An 18,462-nucleotide genomic window follows, 5' to 3' on the forward strand; every position below is an offset into this window, starting at 1 on the left:
CCTCAGAATAAGGGAAGTACAAACAAGAACTAATAGAAAATAAGGAAAGAGGATTATGTTTGCTTGCTAATTTTAAGATTCTAGTTTCAGATACCCCATGTTTTTTAATGTGAATTAACGTGGATACTGTTGAGTGCTCCCCAATAACATCCTCCTTGACTCTGTGAGTAGTGGATCGTGAGTCAGAAACAAACTTCTTCAACACTAACAGCATATGATTTTTGCCAAGGGATTTAGAGAAGGACTGGCTACATACTATTGTCAGGTCAGCAGGTATTCTGAAGTATAACCTGTATGATTATTTATTTAAAGGAGATCCAGGCATTAAACTGTTCCTGAAGAGCCTGCAGGCTGAAGTCATAACTTGGAGAAGATGTTGCAAAACTAAAACGGCTGTTATACTATTTGTTGGGGAGCAGCTGGCAAGCCTGAACATTATATCTGTCATGTATGATTTTTACAGCGGTAACATAATTCGTATAAGCTAGCAGAAAAAAGCAAGTGCAGGTTTTTCTCCTGCAGATGGAGCATGCTGAAGATCAAAGGGACAAAGAATACGCCATTAGAGAAGTGCCATATTTCTATTGCAATTGTCACTGTTTCTGTTTTGTGACAGTGAAACTGGAAATATTTTAGTTCCAGTGGTGTCTTTTTGGCACATATTTGGAACTGTCTTCCCTTGGAAGGGGTACTTGATTATGGCAGTCTAGCTGAGTAGTCCTGGACTTCAGACAAGTTAGAGTCTAATACTCCTTGAGACTTGTCGCTGGGGGCACTCAGAGGTGGACATGAATAATCTTGTAGTTTAAAGCCTTTTTGAATGTTGAGTGCTCTTAGGCTAAAGTAACTGTGTCCTGTGGGTGGCTATTTTGAAACAGCTATTGCACTTCAAATTCATAACTTGTCTTATTTGGGAATAATTTTTCCATGTAGACAAGACTCAAGGAAGATAGAAGCAGCTGCTGAGTTTACCCGTGCGATTAGGAAGATATTTCTTTGATGCAGAATTCTTCATGCAGGACAGACGCTTTACAAGTATTGATCCAGTTGCAGACCAGAGAAGAGCTCCTAAGTTGCAAATGTAATCATCCGAAACACAGCTTTCTATGAACCAGGGGGGTTCTTCCTCACGATTTTCCTCCTAGGTATTTCCCTCTTTAACAAACTGGGGTGGGTAAGGTGTACACAGTTCTTTTATAGAGAAATTCAGTCAGAATTTTAACTCAAGACTATGGAGTAACTTTCAGCTCTGGTTTGTATCTGGAAAAGTGTAAACTTGCTTTGGATTGTTAAAAAATAATTATATATTAAATCAGTACTATAACCTGTTCAATATTAACAGTGTTATAGTTGATCCACTTTGCATTTTTTGTAGTCTCTTAAGCATCTGATACATTTTAACAAAAGAGGTATTGTGGAGGATTCAGAGCAGTGGTGAGAAAACCCATTCTTATTTAAAATGCTTATCAGTTGGACATACAGTATTTAGAAAAATATCAATTGACATTATTAGAGTTTGTTTGTGCAAGGAATTTTACTGATACAAAATGCACTGAATTTAAGCCATTCTAGAAAACTTCGGTGACTTTGCAGGAGGAGAACTCGCACTTTCCATTCTGTTGGCTCAGCTGTGAGAGTGACTGCAGGGTTTTGGCTCTCCAATGTACATTCTCACTACAGAATAAAACAGATTAATTTCATTTCTCTGTTCATGTGGTCCGGGAAGCAGTGTGAGCCACAGCAGAAAAACAAACTCCAAAATATTAATGCAATTCTATTCTGAAGGTCTTTATACAGGAATTTCTTGTGATATAGCCATACTTCTGTGGTTTGTTTTGTGTAGTGGCATGATTTGATATCCACATATAGATAAATATGAATGTAATGTTCTTTCTGGATAAATAACTTTTTCATGTTAGTGGCTGTCTTGACAGAGAGATGCTTTTAAGAGGTTGCCTTTAGGTGCTTATCTCTGAGTTGCACAAAGAAAATTTGGGGGAACTACGTTGTATCATAAAAAAATCTATGAAGGAATGAAGCAATGGTTGAAATAAGAGAAAAATATGCCCTTGCATAAGTGGTGCGGGTTTTCTTGAGAGGGGGTTTGGGATTTTTGGTTTGTTTTGTTGAGAGTTTTTTGAATGTGTTTGCATTTTTAAAATTTCATTATTATTATTACTTCTTTTGTTCAACAGTGATTTCCAGCTCAGCTGTGATTGATATTCAGAGGGGGTTGGTTTAGCAAAGAAACAGAGGAGATTTAGCAAAGAGACAAAGAGGTGTGGGAGTCCAATTACTTAACACATTGTGCTGCTGAACCCTTTAATTTTTTTTATCAGTTATTCACTTAAGATAAGAATTCTGTAGATAAAGTTGATCTTCAAGGAGAAGAAAAGGGGAGGAAACAGCCTTTAGCAGCTTATTCTAAAGAGCAATATACTGTAAATACTTTAAAAAAACCCAACCAAACCAAAACCTGTTTGGTTTGTACTAAACAAACAAATGTCACAAGTGAGAGCAAATACAGACTGAAATGTCTGTTCCTTGGTCTCTGGCCCTATCCTTCCTTTGGTCTTGTCACCAGGACAGATCGTCCTTAATTTCTAGCAGTCCAATGATTAGGAACTTAAGGTTAACCCATTTTTTTCTGCTCAGAGGAAGATGTTAATACCTACCTTGGTCTTGATCTCATTTGTATTCACTTACTTTTGTTCACAACTTTGCTCTCAGATCAGAGCCTTGTATAGGGAGAAGGGCACAAGAGAGAATCATTAAGCAAAGCCTAGAGGTTCCTGTTTTGGACCTGCAATTAGGTAGTTGAGGAGAAATTGCAATGTTGCATAAAGATTAATTATTATTCTGTGCACATTGATGGCTTCATATAAGAGTACTTACCTAGGTTTCTTTGTGGTTGTTGTTGGAAAATAATGATTATAGCGATCATGTAATCTTCCTTTTTCAAACGATGAGATGATGCTTGTGATAGTGTAGGGATACTTGGGATGATGAGTGGGGAAGGATGTAATTAACAAGCAGTTAGGTAATTTATTAATTTACCACATAGAGAACTCTGTACCTCTCATGGAGAGTTGAGATGTTTTTTCTTTTGCAGAGCTGTTGGAATAGTTAGAGTCTAAAAAGACAGTACAGATTCATAAGTGTAAGCCAGCCAGCTGGCCCTTTTCACCTACTGTTTTGGATGTAGTGGCTGCGGCTTTACCATTTTTGCCTCTTTGTGTAGTTCTGTAAGTTCTGCAGCTGCAGTTAGAAAGAAAAACACATCTTTGGTACTGCATTCCACTGAAGTGCATCTGCTCTCCCAACCTTTACTTTTGCACACACAGGCAAGACCAGAGAAGAGCTGAATTATTTTCTGTAATTTATCAAGGGTAATAAGGTTTTAAAATTTATTTAATAACCAGTTTCTGCTGTCACAAGCACCTGTGCTTTGACAGTAAAAATACACAAGTGCTTGTATGGCTAAATTTTCATTTACCCAACTGTTTCTTACTACTGATGATGGCTGTAGTACAAGGATCAACTTCTGGAATAAATATCCGCTTAGTATGCATGCTGCTTGGGTTTTCTCTGAAAGGCATTGAAACACATACAAAAAAGACAAAATTGTATTTTTTCAATGTTACCTTAAAAGCTGACTCACATACTAAGCCACATATTTTTTTCTTTATCATTAGAATATCTTTTGAGTGAGATGGCTCGGATAATTCAAAAGGTAACTTGGAAATTAAATTGGCTTGTAAATTGGCTTGTAAATGTTCTGACTTATTCTAAGCAGAACATGCTTATTTGGTACTTTCAAAAGGTGAAATTCTTTTTCAGCTGTCTAGCATATGCATGAGATATGGTTCAAATTCAATCATATGAATACCAAGAGACAGAATATTGGAGTCAAGCAGAATTCCTCCAATTCATCTTGTGACATAAAGAAGGTGAAAGATTAGAATATTTCATTAAATCAAAAGGATCTATAGTAACCGGAAACAGCATGTTCATATACTGATACTTTTTTTTCCTTTTTAAAATGTTTTCAAGAAGGGGAAAATACTAGAGCAAAGTATGTAGTTGTTACAGTCAATATTACAAAATAAATTTGTAGAATTACTTCAGAATTTTTCAGATCAAATATTTATCCAATGAATTAGCAACTAACTGGATGCCTCCTGTCATAAAACTCATCACAGTATTCTAGTTTGATTCACAAAATAGGGTTTCCATTTTTTTTTAAATGATGAGAAGGTTTATTACAAAAGACCCCCACTAAAAGTGCATACATATCTAAATATATATTGGATTGTTATGTTATATTTCGTTGGTTATTAAGGTAGAAATACTATTTTTGATTATTGTTGTCATTGACTGAAGCCACAGGTAATGGCTAGTAGAAATATAGTTCTTCTTGAGGTTTACTCACTGGCACAATAAGGAATGATGCCATGTTGCTACTGCACTAGGCTAATTACATTCATGCTGTCAAGCATTTCAGGTAAAGAAAATGCCTATTTATTGTCTGTTTCTATTTTTATGTTTTTACAATAGTTTTTAAGAATGTTCTTATTGACATGCATACAAATGTGAGGGTGTTTGACATGTATTTGCTTAGTGGGCTTTTTTTTATAAACCTTCTTTATGTCCCTTAATATTTTTAGCTTATGTTTCCTTTGCTTCTGAGACCTACAGTCTCTTTTTAGCTAGAGTATTTGCTATTTGAGCTGGTAAAAGTAATCAGGTTCATGCATTAAATCCTACTTTAGCCATTACTAGTATTGTGACCCAACAGTTTTCACCAAGTAGGAAGAATACCAGCCACCACTTCTTTGGAATAGTTTGAAAAAACTCAAAGCATCAGCTCAATCAGAAATACTGTTCACAGCAGCAGCGTTGGTATAATGTATTATCATTTGGGCTCTTCATTTTGAAAATTACTTGTTCGCATCTGAATAAAGTCCTGCTCTTTATGGTAATGGCTTTTGACAGAGGGACTTTATGGAAAAGTGAAGGCGATATGTTACTGCAAATGGAGGTGAGTGGATTTGATAATGTTTCTAAAGATCAAAATACAGCTTTGAGAAGCAAGCTTTATTCTAGAAGTGCTGTAAGAAGCAAATAGTTTTTGAATACAATGTGAAAAATTCAAATGGAGCTGTATAGATCACAAACAGTAGTAGACAGGAAGTTGTAGTGTTCAAATTAAGTAAGTTTATTTTAAAGCATCTTGCAACACTTTTTACTTTCATAATACATTGGGAAAAGTATATGGCATCTATTTTTTTCTTGTAGATAAAACTGTAATAAGCTAAAGAGAGTTATAAGTGTGAGATTTTTATTGGTGTTCAACAAGCACCTTAGACTAATAATTGTGAACCAGCTTGATTAGTAATTAACAATATGATCCCCACAAACATCGGGTGCAAACCCCAGAGGTGTTGCTTTGTGATAAAACTGCATCGAGAGAGGATAAGTAACAATTCCTTGCAGTCTTTCTCAATTATTTCGCAATTAGCTTTTGTATATATATTTTTTTTTTAAATAACATATCCAAGGAACTGCATTTAGTTGCCTGTGCCATTAGTAACTAGGGATTTACTGATGTGCATATGAAACTTGAGTTACATAAGAAACCATTTAGAGCTGAAATTGGCCTCACCTGCTGATGATATGCAGAGTGCAACAGTCCCGCAGTGCCAGGGGGAGATCTCTTCCAGTGAAGGACAAGCAGAGGTTGTAGCATTTGCCCTTTCAGGCGGGAGGTGTGCATATGTCTGAGTGTGAAAAGAAAGTGAGAATTCCTCTGGGAAAGAGCAGCTATAGCACGATGTCTGTAATGCAGAGCTGTGTAAAGAATTTCTTAGGGAAAAAACCTGTTGTGTTTTTTTTCAAGTGTAATACAGGCTGAAATCCCTCCTGTTGGTAATTGTGCTTTACATCATTTGATTTATGTTGTATTTCCTAACTGTCTGTTGGATAAGGGTAGGTAGAATAACAGTGGGTGGATACATCTCTTGCACTAACAACTCACTTTGGAATACAGTTTCTCAGCTTAATCTGTATTTCTAGGTCTCTTAGGAATTCTTGCTGTCTTACTGGAGTGGATCTTGAATCAGACCACTGTCAGTCAAGGGAGGAGGCTTTACTAGTGGCTGTTCTGGCCTGGGAGAGTTCCAGGTGTAGTGCATTCATTGAGATTTAAACTGTGATAGCAGGTACAGTCAGAGCAAGACTGTTATCTGATATAATGTACAAAAAAGCCCCCTAAAAAAAACCAAAAAAAGGATGCTGCAACCCCCCCCCCCCCCCCGCAAACTTCAAGAAAAGATAGTGGGATATCACACACAAAGAATCTAGCCAGGCTTTGAATACTGACTTAACCAACCAACCAACCAACCAAAAAAACACAAAAAACCGCACAAACCGTGCAATTGAGCCAAATATTGATTATATTATATTTTTGGTTGATCACAAAGTTGATAGGTTGAGGGGTTGCATTTAGTAGGATCAGTGTTTGATAGATTTCTGTCACATGGCCATTTAATGAGCAGTCTTGTTTGTGGATTTGAACTGAAGAGGAGGAATTTCTCTTCCAGATATGCATAGATGTTTTCTAGCCACAGTAAATCATGTAGCTATTTGCTCTTCATTCATCAGCAGTATGATGGGATGAAGATGAGAAATAAAACAAAACATGAAATGTTGTATGTTGTATATTTCATCCACTTGAATACATTTAATATGACGCCTCAGTCTTTTGTCACTCAGAATAACAGGTTCAGAAAAATCAGAAAAAAAGAAAAAAACAAGCTAAAAGACTTATCTGTGAAGATGAGCCTATGGAGACTTGATTTTTCTGCTACAGAATTAATTTTCCTGCTGACCAGAAAAAAAAATTGCCAAACTGGTCTTATCCAGTCTTAGCTGATGCAGTTGATGCTCTTAAGTAGTATTGCAAACATCAAAACTGTGCCTGTTTCATCAGCTTCCATAAGTCTGTTTTTTCTGGGAAGAAAACTCTTCTCTGTCCTTGTGAACTAACACTTAAAACTTTCTAGAGGATGTTGGGCTACATTGATGGATTATATTATGAGTAACAACAGATCTGCTTCATATATTGCTAAGAAAAAAATAATGCTTTTTTCTTTAAATGAGAGAAAGGAATTGAGAACAATCAGACATCTTTCATCCCTCTTCATTCCTCGTTAAATTAGTCCAAAACTAGACTAATGAGGAGAGAAATTAAGAAGATTGCAAAATCTTCCTATGAATATGGGGTTAAAGATTTCTGTGCTTATACAACTTTGAAATTTTTCATCTTGCATTCCTGTCAGCCACAGGTACCAGTCTATGTTGAACAGAAAAGCCTGCATATATTTAACATTAGGCAGTTCTGGTATTGCACATGTTCTTAAAGAGAAAATTTTTAAGCAAAACTTCAACCCATAAAGTTTTAATCCAGTAGTTCATGATCAAAATTGAAGGTTAATGGAAGTTAATACAGCATTCATATTTTTCACGCTTTTCATTCATTTACGAAGTTTGTTCCAGTAACCTTTCAGGCATTCAGAAATAAATGCAAGCGGTCTGCAGTCACCACTAAATCCCCAAGAAGCTGGGAGATTTTGGGTATCTTCACTTAAGCAGCTGCTAGCTCCCAGAGGAGTTGCAGGCATTAACCTTGAGGCAGATGGGAGAAGTTCCTAGGGCACAACAGAACAGAGCTTTCACCAGTGTTCTTGTGCTTGTGAAGTGGCAGCAATGTCACCTCAGTACTAATTAAGAATTACTGGGAATCTGACAACTAAAGACATCATGAATGAACTTCAGTGTGGATAACCGTGGGAGGACAGCAGATAGTTCTAAAGCGAGCAAAAGATCAAAAGGGAAAGTAATGCTGACTGCGTGGGACTTCAACAATCGGCATGAAATAAATGTCCAAGTAGGGGATTGGGTCACTCACAAATGACATCTCCCTATGAGAGAGCAATATCAAAGAAAAGGTTTAGACACTTACCAGTGAACACTGAGATATCTGACATCTTGCTTAAACATAAAAGCTTTAAAAAGTACAGAATATATTTGCTTTGTCACCTTGTGGCTGGAGTATCAGTTTCCTGTTTCCAGAATGGTTTGCGCATTTTAAATGCCTTCGTATAAAACCATGGAAGGAATTATACCAATAATATGTACGTTACTGGTAGAATATGCCTCTGTACTACTGGATAAAAGGCATGTACCCAGCCTCCCTTTTCACATTTTAAAAAGGCAGTGGCTGTGCCTGTTGCAAAAAGTCTGTATATGCTGGACATAAAACAAAATCCTCCCATGTCCCTGGTTGAAGTCACTTAAATGGCTGCTGTCCCCAGCTGTCCATTAATACACTTGAGCATATGTTTTGACTTGAAAATACAATTAGCTCTCTAAGAAAATCTAATCTTTCAGTATGGGTTTATTTAACCCAGCATCAACATTGGTTGAAGTTAGCCTGGCTGCCTCCGTGCAGATGCAGTTCACACACCTGGCTGATTTTTGCTGATAATGACAAGAGGCAGAATGACCAGGTGGGGACAGTAATGTCTTATCCTCTTGCAGGTTTCATACTGTTTCCCTACTGAGTCAAGCATTTCAAAGGACTTGCTTACATTTTTGGGCCACAGTGTGAAACAGGGAGTGGTAGTCCACGGTGCTGTGATCTGAGTCAGCTTCAGACACACTCACAGCCTTGGATATCAGCAAAGGCACTTTTAAGGAATAGGAAACAGTCATGCTTCCAGACTCATGAATAGGGGTTATTTGTTTAGTTATATGTTTACGTTTTCTTGTAATTCAAGCCGGTCATTGCTGATGAAAGTAAAAAGATGGACTTATTTCAGATTTAAAGGTTTGCTTGGTTTATTTACTTTTTAAAGGAAGTTGTACAGAGATTGTAAGCAAGGGACACCCTTTGAGTACTCAGACCTGTGAGGGAGAAGAGCGGGTCGTCTTATTCTCAGAGGAAACAAAACACAACTGCTTTCTATGAGAAAACGAGAAATTAAACAAACTGGATAATATTTTTAAAAAAGAAAATATGTATATGTATGTAGCATAATCTTGAATGTCTGTGAAGAACAGTAGGTATGTATATGTTGTTCTCCTGAGGAAGAAAGAAAAAGTAAAGGAGGTTAGGGTACTTTGAGGTCTAAATGAAGTGATCTCTAGGAAAAAAAGAAAAGATCATATTTGTTAAACTGTGTAAGAAAAAATCAGAAGATAATATGGCTTTGTTCACAGTATTACATAAAGAAGATTAAAGACGAGAAACAAGCTGCTTAAACACTGTAAACTAATTAGTTCGATGAATTGTTTTCCTGAGGTTCATAAGATATGAAACACTGGCACCAGTGTGTGAAATACACCTTGCCTCAGTGCTCTTTTCAATTTATTTTTCTGTTAGTGTCATATGTGTATATAAAAAAAGAGCAGCCAAAAGAAAGAGGTTACAGAGAGAGACCAAAGCCTGTCAGATGACTGAAGCTGACGTTTTGTCATCTTAAGCCTGATACAGGAGGGCCCCCTTCTATTGCTTGTGTATAAATACTGGCTTCATGTTCTGCTATCACAGGCTCCACTGCCGTAATGATGTCGTGAGGAAGCCCAGAGGGATTCCTTTTGTTGCCCTGTGCCCAGCTCTGTGCTAAGCTATGCACAAGCGAGCTGACAAGTCCCTAATTAGTTTAGCCAGCATAGGGGTGACTGGGAGAGAGGCAGCAAATGGGGAGGACTGCTCAGGCTCTGACCGTGAGCTGTTTCAGGAGGTTGGCTGGACAGGGGAATAGCAGTGACAGGTGTTAGGCATGGTAAGTGTTTCAGTGACTTTGGATTTTTGTCTTTGTCAATTGACACATGAATTGGGTAACAGGCCAAATCGTGTGTGTGTTCCAGATACTCTTTAGAATGCACATTTTGTGCTGAAGCACTGAAGTAGTTTTCCTTCAGGAAACCAGTAGCTTTAATAGAAGTGATTATTTCTCATTATAATTTAATAACTATAACTTGATGAATTATATGTAATTTATTAAATTACTCTTTTTGTTGGTACCTAAACACTTAATCAGTTATATCTAGTATTGTCACGTTTGTAAGAAGATACTCCTACTTCTTGATACTGGGCATTATCAAAATCCTGAGTACCCAGGATTTTGCCACCTGACAGAAATATAGCAATATAGATTCCTCTTTTTCTAAGGAATATAGCAGTATATAGTATAAGACCATGTGGAACCCTACATAAACTTTCATATCAGATGAGGACATCAGAGAGTAGAGCTCAGTGGTGCCTGAACAAGTATAAGATTAATTTTGCTTAGAGAAAATGAGGAGGGAGAAATCCCATTGTGACTTTGGGTTGTACTTTTAATAGTACTGAAATACTGAGGACAGTGAACATTTCAATTTAGACAATAGCCCAAGGGCTTTTAAATAATATCTGAGGGGCACTGAATATATTGCAGAGATAACGTAATAAGGACATAGTGCATGCATCATTTAGATGAGGCTTCATCATCTGGAGATGAAGGGAGGAGACTTGATTTTTTCCTGTGGGTTTTGTAATGGTTCTTGTATTCCACGGGACACATGTGACATTCTTTTGTATATAACCAGTGCAGAATTTGAGAGCTGTTAGTATTTACATTATTGCTTATCAATTACTTGAATGATTAGAGTTTTTTTCCCTGTTATGTTTTTAATGAAGAAGAGTCTTTTTGCAAATGTTATGTCCTAGGTGGTAATCACCTGCTGTGTTTGAGGTTGCATTTCTTAGGTATGCTGCTATGGAATAAAGATTTGTAGCTTGAAAAACAAAGCAGTGGGTTTGGAAAGAGAAAAAGGAACCAGGGAAAGGAAGGGAGGAGGGAAAGACACTCTCAAAATCAATTACTGTGTCATGTCCTACTTTCTAAAGCTCTCTGGTAATGTCCTGTTTGGCGTCAGGGATACCTAGCAAGTTCTTCAGTGGCCTCTTCAGCAAAGAAGCACATCACTTGAACGCATTTCATTACTTGGCAGAGTAACAGAGGGCAGGGGTATGTTTAAGACCTTATTCCCATTTGCTCTTGTGATTTTAAGCTGTTGAGGTCAGTACATCAGTTCCCCAAAAGTGGAACAAGCCTGAGAATCTTGGTAGCATGGGTTCTGCTCAATTATTGCTTTTAAATAGGCAAATCACATTCCAATTAGCACCACAGTTGGAACAAAGTCCTATTTTTATTAGCCACTACAGTGTATTTCCTTATATATATACCATGCAGTTACAGATGCATTATGCATTATTTGTTTTTCTTTGTCCCAAAGGTACCATTTGTTAATTATGATTTCTGAAGTTACCAACTTGAGCAGTGCTATAGAATCATTGTGTACAAAAACATGAACAAGTAGCACTTGTCAATTTTATGTTAGGCCCAAAGAACTAGATATCTGCCTAGTGATGAGCATAATTGCCTCCCTGTAAAGGTGACAGTATAACCCCATCTTTCCCCTGGAAAGGTGGTAGAAAAGATGTATTTAGAGTCAGCAGTAAAACAGAAATATAGGAGTGAAAGTTCTTGGTCTTAATCTGACATTTTCTTCAAAATCTATAGCTACTATATGACCAAATACCATGACTGATTTTGTTGTATATTTCTCCTAAGAAACACATATTGTGTTACTTCCATTAGGATGCAGTGTTTAATATTGCTTAGTAATACTCCCTTGGTACATAGTATTCTATCATGTCAATAAGAAACAAACCTTAGCTTCCTAGAAGGAGTATATTTCTGTTTAAAATGGTATCTGATGAAGAACGAGCTAGTCTATTGAGAAATAGAAGGGAATAAAACCTTAGTCTTTTTTTCAGAAATAATTAGATACTTAGGGACCTTTATGGGTTCCAGAAGTAAACCCGTGTGACCCTGTCCTATTTATTAAGACTGATGAACCTTGTTAGTGTGTTTACCATTTCCCTCTTGCATTACCACTGTTTTACAAGCTGTCTAAAAGTTTGAAGCTTTTATGCTATGTATTTTTTAACATCTGACTTATGTGATTCTTTCCGTAAAACGTGTTGTTTGTGGGAACATCAGAAATTCTAAACTACTTGATGATTCTGGCTTCATCCATTATATAGGGGGTTTTTTTGTTGTTGTATTTTTTTTTTGTTTGGTTTGGTTTTTGGGGGGGAGTTTTTTGTTTTGTTTTGCTTTGTTTTGTTTTTGTTTGTTTTCCACACATCTGTGTACATATGTAGTGAAATTTACAAAACCTTTGTGACTAATCTCGTAGGCTGACCTGCATATTGAAATTGTACCAGTGTTTGTTGCTGCTAATTATTCTGGGTAAACTTGTGGGAATAAGGCCTTTTCTTAATGACTTTGGGAAAGCAACTAAAAATTTAGTTCCCTCTCAAGAATATTACTTATCTCATCTTTGTAACTTCGGTTTAGGGTAAAACTTAAGTGTTCTGCATAGAAGTGGTATCCACAAAACTGCTAGTTTAATTTTATTCTTTGTTAATTTAAAGTGAGGAAGAAAGAAGGAGGGAGGGGACTGTATTTGGCACTAACAGTGTAACAAAAACAGCTGTGTAATGTGGCACAAGTGGGTTATTAGATATGACATAATGTGTAGCATTTCTATCATGGCATTATATATCCGTCAAGTTTTTGGCAGTCGGTTTTTTCTAAGTTTGAAATCCTTCTCATGTATTTTCAGTGGGTATCAGTTAAAATGTCCAGAAATCCCTGTGCAACCAATCACTTTTCCTTCCTCTAAATATCTGGCTGTAATTGATGGCTTGTTAAACTGAGCTAGGAAGCCATGGGGAGCTCAGCCTACACTGTTGTGGACACAGCCATAACACAGAGGGGATGGATTTGGAAATATTTAGGCAGCATGGCTACATTTAGATAATTTTTTTATAATTAGAAATTTGTGAAGTTGAACACCTGACAAAATTTTAATTCCTCTTTTGTTCAGGAATGCATCCTGTACTGCATGTTTTGAAAATGTTATAAGGGCCTATTTCCTAATTACTGTTAAAGAAGAAACACATAATCAGCAGTTCTTTTTTTCTTATAATTGCACAGACATAGGTTTGAAAGCAGTTGAAACATGCAGCAAACTCTGGTGGTGTGAAAGAAAAGAAATTTTCCTTCCATAAGGGGACATTTTTTTTCCCAAAGGAGTCACCCCTAGCCCCTAAAAGAAAAAAAAAAATTATAAACAAAACAATATAATTTAAAAATCTGTTGCTGCTTTTGCATATTTTTCCTTAAGTAGCCTACACGTCAGCAAGTGTCTTCTTTAGATGCCCCGTTAAATCACACACTGATATTCTTGGTGGTTTAAGTATTTCTGCAGTGTTATATAGTACAGATATTTCAGTCAGCAAAAGTGATCTGGAAAAAGAAGCATAATTCCATTTCAGCACAGGCTATTGGATTCCTTCCATGAGGTACCTTACTTGTAATAGAATATACAAGAAATGTTGAAATACTGGGGTCTTTTTCAACTTCTACCAGGGAATTTAGGGCCGCACACTCCAAGTTTGAATAAACTAGTGAAATTTTACCCATAGAAAACTGCTGATGGCATTTTTTGGGTGAAAATGGAACACTGAAAGTCATAATCTTTGCATTCTGTTCAGCCACTCTGCAGTTTTGTGTTGCTGCAGGCTGTGCTACAGAATTCAGTAACATTCACACTTAAGAGTTATCAGTAACCAAAGCAGGTAAACGTCTGCAGTCTTGTTATTAGTTCCCCAGCTTTACAAAGCACTAATGTGGTTCCTTCCAGTTATTTCATGCGCCTCTGTGTATTGCTCTTGACTGTTGAGAGCTTTTCTTTTACTAAAAGAAAACCCAGAACATCTTTTCTTTTTTTTTTTAATTATTTATTTATTTTAAGTGGATACATGTCAAAATCTTATAATTAGTTGTTTAGGTACCATGATATGAATTGTTCCTTGGCAATGTGGTAATACAAACCTTCTGAATTTCTAAGTGGTTGAACAGAGGAAATTGAGATTGAAAGAAAAAAGAGCAATTCGAAGAGTAGATACAAATGGACTTAGTTTTGAAACTGAGGACTCTCAGAAGTGGGACTGCAGGACATGAGAGGGACTGAGGAGGACTACAGTCAGCAAAAAAGCTCTGGGCGTTTGGGGGCGATCGTCTTTCCACAAAATTTCTCAGGAAATTTTTATTTCCAACAAATTACTTTCAACAAATGTAGGTTTGATGGTTGCAGATGTTGCTGTGTGGAGCTGGCTGTCATACCTTGTTGCCAGCCCTGGTGCAGCAGTGGAGGTTGCAGAAGGCACCCATGCTCTGGGGACTCCTGGTTGCTTCCTTAGGCAGCCCAGATCTGCCTGTGCTGTGATTATGGGGGGCAAAGTGTGTACCTTCTGATTCCTGGGGAAATGTTTCCATATGCCTCCATTCTCATGGTAACAAGGCAGTTTGTGAGGGCTGAGTGGTTCTGGGGCGACAATCAGTAAACTACTGCAACTGTTTCCGTGGTAAATATGTGCCGGGGCCCAAGGGTCAGTAGAATATAAAATGAAAAGCAAGTAGAGCAAAAGTGCTTCAAAAAATGCCTACCAGAAATTGTTTACAGGTTTTTTATTTGATCATGTGGTTTGCTCATGCAGTTCTTCATGCTCACCTTGAGGACTCTGCATCCAGTTTTTCTTTAATCATGTGTCTTACAGATTAAACAAAAATGATTCTTCTTATTTTTTTTCACTTTGTTTGTTTTCTCTGACACGTTTTTACGTGCCCAGGCATGGAAAAACTCTGTAGTTGAAAAGAGGAGGGATTGGCCTAAAAATCTGCAGCTAGCCTGTACTAATTTATTGAAAGCTCTTGATTTCTAATAAAGAAGTAGGAGGACAGAGTTGTAGGAATGCAAAGTTCTCTGAACAAGTGCACAATTCTGCCAAGTTCTCTTCCAGCCATAAATTTGTTTTACCATTTGAATTTCTTGAATTCTGTTTGGTATATAATCAGTCATACAGCCCCAGGTTGTACTACATTACTATTGACAGACTGAAAGATCTGTGCTTTGGGACTGGGAAAAACAAAAATTGTAGTTCCACCTCCAACAGAATTTTCCCAAAGTACATCACATTTTGGGAGGAGGAGAGAATTTATAGTTAAAAGAATTTTCTTGCCATAAAGTGCAACATGAACTCTGATTAAGCAAATTACCATTTTTAGCTTTTTGTAAGGTCCTTAGCAAAAACATAAAGCAACATAGTTTGTTTTTCAGAGGAGCATGTGTAGCAGCTGAACAGATTTATGGTGTTTTGCATGTCAGTGGAGACTTGCTCTCACTGTGAAGATTCTGGTTAGCTTGCCAATGTTACAGTTAAAGGCTTTTCATCAGTCTTGCATTTGTATTACTTGGGTAGTTTTATTTCATAAGTGCATATATCTCAAATAACTGATCAGGTTCATGTAACTGATCTGTATCTGTTTGTGATTCTACATTCTTTACCTCCCATATGAGTTGTACCTTTCTTGTGCAAATAAGCTGCCACCACTGCCTCTGCTTGATCTCTATACTACAGATGTTTCCAGTTAACTCTACTGTGACAGGCCAGGAGGATATAGTTACAGAGGTTGACAGGTCCCAGAGTCCTTGGAGGCACTGTTGTGTTACCTGACGCATTCCTTGTGCTAACATCTTTTTGGAAAGCTTTCCTTATTATTACAGCTAACCAGTACCTCTGTGTTTAATACAGAGAGTGTGAAGTGATAGCGTATAAAAGTCAGCAAAGAGTGCAGGTTGATGAGGATGGAAGGTTTCAGTATCTGTTTGGTGGTTAGAGGCATCGATGCTGCCATTATGCCTGATTTAATTTTTTTTTTTCTACGTTATTTTGCTTTGCACCAAAAATGCACTTAGGCTTCCTTTGCTATAGATAAGATTATAAGATTTCCCACCCTCTCTCTTCACCTAGTAATTTATCAAAGCTTCCTATCCCACAGAGAGGACTGTGACATTCTTTGTTTCTTTGAAGATCTACATTGGAAAGATCATTTGCAGCCGAACATTGGCATGCAAGTTACTATGGGCCAACTTCTTTGTACTGCACATTTTAAGTGGTGATTGTGCTGTGTCCTGCACCTGTCCCCAGATAAGGTTTTCCTCAGACTGGGTCAGAGGACCATCAGTTGGAGAGTACTTGCATACTCATGGGGAATCTCTTGTCCTATATAAGCATGACTGTTCCTTGGTTCTCTTTGTATTAGAGAATTTGTATTTGTATCCTTGGTGAACTTTGCATTAGTGGCACCTGGAAGAGGTGAGCAGTGTTGATGAGGAGGAATTGTACTTGGAGATGGCTGGATATCCTGAAAATATATGTAGCTCACTTCTCGATACTATTGGTAATGAAAGATAGGAGATACCTTTCCAATAAAGAAAGACTTATACTTTCATAGACTGGAAAATGGGAATTGCCTGTCTAATGAATTTAAGATTGGGAATCCCATTCTCTTAGATCTATCGCTTGAGAATAAGAGTAATTATTTCCTATTGCTCTTCATGGAATACAGTTATAATTGCCTTAATGTAACAATGTTCACATTAACACTTAATTGTTAATGTCCTCCTAATTTGAGGAAATCATCACCTCTTCATATTTCATCACTAGAGAACATTCTTACATTGGAAGAGCATTTGGAATCACTGAACAAGGGAAGACTACATATGACATATCTTTTGCTGGGAAAGTATAATTTAGGTATATACCTTTTTTGTTCTCCTTGAAATTTGTTTCTATTGTCTTTTGGTTAGTCAAACTTCCGTTAGAGGCTAAATATTGCACTGAGAAAATCGTTTATTGCACAGAAATATGTAATGGTGTTCACTGGCAGAGAAGGGTGCAGTGGCTTTCTTTGTCTCATTTGTGCATTTTGTCTTGTACTGAAAGACACATTAAGTAAGGATGGAAAAACTGCACAGAGGAATGGTCAAGCTGACAGGGGTGGCCTGCAGTTTTCCCATTCCAGATGACTGCACCTTGTTCCTTTGTACCAGACTCAAGCTCTTTATGAAAACAAACAATCCTTAGTGATAGATTTGACTGTCCACTGAGCACCAACATTTTTGTATTCTACATTACATACTGTAGAAACAGGAAATGGCCACAACATCTCTTCACTTGTCAAAACAAGCAAATACTTACCTTGAAAGCATTGAAGGATTGCTATCTTCAGTCACTAAAACAGTTCAAAGTGGTAAGATCATCTCATCAACCTTAGCATGGTTCAAGTGCCATTTTGTCTGGTGAGACTGAGCAGAGAGGGAAAAGTCTGTAAGTGAAATAGGTGCACATCAAAGGAACACACATTTAACACAGTCGACTATCTAAGTACAGTGGAGAGAATGTTCATCAAGATAGCAGTGGACCAGCATATTCCTCATGTTTTTTGTGCCAGTCTGTTGACTGAGCATTGCTGTTGTTCGAACCAACTAGGGTGGAAGTTTTGTGCCAAACCACCACCAAGTACAAATGTGTGACAACTTACCCAGTGTTTCCCTCTTCTATTCGCTATTTTTAAAGGAAATGTAGTTTGAGTCTTTCTCTCTAGCATGACAGAGGGCCATAGGAGGCTGGAAAGGTAAGTGAAAAGAAAGATAGGAGATTTCTTGACTGGAAAAACTTTCTTTCCCCTTCAAGTTGCCTTTGCCTTACCTATTGGTTCCCTGAAGGGAGTGCCCTTCTGTTGTGTGGCTTCTTATTTCCTTTACTTGGAGGTTCTCCCATAACTGAGATGGGAAAACTGTGAAAGAAACAGAGCTTTCTGGGACAGGGTAGAACAAGAAAGAAAGAGAAAAATAGAGGAGAGGGGAAAACAAATGGTTAATATTCAGTCACATGGATTTTAGCATAGAATTTCAATTTAGATCTGTCAGAGCTGCTGATTCAAAGTTGGTTCCAAAAACAAAATACATGTGTGTGCAAAAGGGAGGAGGAGAGGTTTTATTGTAGGACCCCAGGGAGCTCCTTGTAATGTAGGAGTGTGATAGTTGAATACTGGAATATTTCAGAAACACCTTTGGAAAGTGAGCCTACTCCTCTAAATAATGTTGATTGGCATGATTATGATTGTGGAATGTCTGTGAAAGGATTGCTTCTAGCATGAGCTGATACCTTATGAAGTAATTTGCTGACAAATGAGAAACTACAGAATTCATTTTCTTCTGTTCTCTTAGTAATGCAACCATTAGTTTGTTTTCTCATAAACAACTTCTCCCCTCTTTGTCTTGAAAGTGCATGAAGTACATGCTAAAAATACTGTCATTAAAAGCAATTTTTTCCTTCTCTGCCTAAGAAAGATTGTTTAAAATGAAATTTTTTTTATTGGTGTGTGTCTTGCCTGTTTAAATCTTTATTGTAATTGTATTTTATTTGGTGATTAA

At 37.2% G+C, this 18,462-nt stretch overlaps 1 protein-coding gene across 6 annotated transcripts in view; it reads left to right on the forward strand.

Moving 5' to 3' along the window:
• EFNA5 (ephrin A5) overlaps positions 1-18,462 on the forward strand; it is a 218,424-nt gene that overhangs the window by 126,821 nt on the left and 73,141 nt on the right. The window lies entirely within an intron of this gene.

The sequence above is a fragment of the Chiroxiphia lanceolata genome, chromosome Z (assembly GCF_009829145.1).
Source record: "Chiroxiphia lanceolata isolate bChiLan1 chromosome Z, bChiLan1.pri, whole genome shotgun sequence".
NCBI lineage: Eukaryota > Metazoa > Chordata > Aves > Passeriformes > Pipridae > Chiroxiphia > Chiroxiphia lanceolata.